General features: G+C 33.1%; 1 protein-coding gene across 1 annotated transcript in view; it reads right to left on the reverse strand.

The window, feature by feature from the left end:
• The window catches only part of LOC125036419, a 14927-nt gene that overhangs the window by 655 nt on the left and 11772 nt on the right, over positions 1–2500 (reverse strand).

Genomic DNA, 2500 nt, shown 5'->3' on the forward strand with positions numbered 1-2500 from the left:
CTTGTTAGAGCCGTCCGTACGGACTACTTAATAACCCAATCGGCACGTATGGCAAGAATACATGCCATGTCAAATGTAATACAAGTTTATTTATTGTATTTACACATAGATGGGTCTACAAGTGCTTAGTCACCAAGGAGTCAGTTATTAGTCCTACTTATATCACCTGTTTACCGTTTTCCTCGACTTTTGGAAAAGGTCTTTTGCATTATTTCATTGTCTTCAATGTCATCGAGATTTTAATAACAATTCAGTAATCGTAACATCAATAACAATAATAACAGTATCAATGTCGACTGTATTAATAAGAAAAACACATTTTCCCGCCAATTCAAGGAATGGGGAAATCAGGATTTGTCACTAGAGCTACTGTTAGACTCCTTGCCATGTGAAGACGTCTGTATGTAACAACATTCACAAAAAAACTACAGAGGGACAGGACATAAATCAGGGATGGTTTGGTTGAGGATCTGATGAAAGCTAAAGACCCCCTTGCAATATGTATAATGAACTTTAGGAATCGAGATTCTATCGTCTTATACATGTATGGGATACAGAAAGTATTCTGAAGTATTATTATTACAGAAAACAATCTATACAAAAATCACACTCGTAAATGTTAATTTTTTATCTTATCCTCACGGACCTCCCGCAATCCATCCATAGATGTAAATATTTACTCTTCCTTATTTATTTATGGTTATATCTATCTCCCTACTTGCATATTTACGTATGTATCTATTTACTTATCTAAAGGTCCCTTTTCTCTGTCATAAGTCCTCATATGATCTTGAATGATTTTAATGATAATAATGATAATGGTAATAGTGGTGTTGGTCATGCTAGCGAGATGAAGGTGATAATGATAACAATGATGATGGTAACGAGAATAACGATGATGATTATGATGGGGATGATGATAATGATAAGGAGGAAGAAGATAATAACAGTAACTGAAAACTGTAAAAAAAGACATTTTGAAATACATGATTTAATCCTTAATTTGTGAAGTATATTGCAGCCGAGAAAAGAGGGCCGACGACACCTGGCCTTAACCAGTCCATGAATGCTTGGTAACGCTGAGAAACAACGTAGGATCGGAATTGGTGGTTGAATTTGTACATAACAGCCTTTAAAGATCTTAAAAAAAAACAGTTTGCATATAAATGTAAGACTAACAAATGACAGTAATCTTGGCCTCGCTAGAGCGGTCATATAGACAATGAAATCATACAAAATGACAACATTGTGAAATAAACGTTATTATTATTATTATTATTATTATTTTTATTTTTATTTTTTTTAGATAAATCACTTGATTAATTTTATGGAAAAGTTGTCCCACTTTAAAAGTCTATTATTTTACACACACACACAAAACAAAAACAAAAAAACTTTAGAATCATTCCTGTGTTGTGGAATTAACGACAATTCTAATTATGAAGTTAACATAAATCTTCATTGGACTGCCTTCCTGAGAGAAAGCTGGCAGTCTTGACAGAATACGCAACAAAAATATTAAAATTTGTTGTGTTAGCTCATTTTTTTTAGTAGCGTTCTACCTACGTGATATCAAAGGTACATTTAAATCTTCTCGCATTTGTGAAATGTGTAATTTAATCCTTCATCCTCAAATATATAATTTAATTATTTTTTAAAAATATATCATTCAGTCCTTCATATTGAAATATTTAATTTAATCCTTAATTTTAAAATGGATGTATTCATTGAAAATATTTTCAATTAGAGGGAAATATACCAAAACGAAACATATACATAAAGTATGAGTCCGGAGATTTATAGTCACTTAAGGCCTTTTTGTAACATTTACGAAACCCAGAACACTTTTATACACTGTGATATATGTTTGCCCTTTACGCCACATTACTGGAACCTGTTGAAACATGCTTTCAACTTGATGCGATTTGATACACTCCGGCCAGCCAATCAGAGCGCGATATTTTTCAAATATACTTCACGTAGTCTCAGATAGGGATTGATATTTCCATTGATTACGAATTACGAATGGGTAAGATTTGAAGTCAATCATGAAGGTCGCTGGAACGACATGGTAAGAATTTCTAACGTGTCCGACTCATATGACGTGGTATTGACTTAGGTGGGAGGAATATCTTCAAAATCCTTCTGTAAGTCTATGATATAACCATACAAGCTTAAAAAAATTATCAAAGAAAATGCTGAGTATCTTGATTTGTTGATATACTTCAATCAGTAAATCAAGTAAATATCCTTGATCATTGGAATTGCCCAGTTGTCTGCTTTGGACAGACAACTGGGTGGGAACGATAAGATCCAAAATCTTATGCAACGTCCAATTTCCATATGAAGAGCAGTGTATATAATTAGAAAAAAATACTTCGACTGAATCTGATAAATGCATTTAAACTTTCAACAGCCTTGCGAAGCGAAGAGTGGTGTATATAAACAAAGTAAGTTGCAGAGTAGTCAGGCACTTTTTCCATTTTACTTGACGCTTTCA

Source organism: Penaeus chinensis, chromosome 21 (assembly GCF_019202785.1).
Source record: "Penaeus chinensis breed Huanghai No. 1 chromosome 21, ASM1920278v2, whole genome shotgun sequence".
Classification (NCBI taxonomy): domain Eukaryota; kingdom Metazoa; phylum Arthropoda; class Malacostraca; order Decapoda; family Penaeidae; genus Penaeus; species Penaeus chinensis.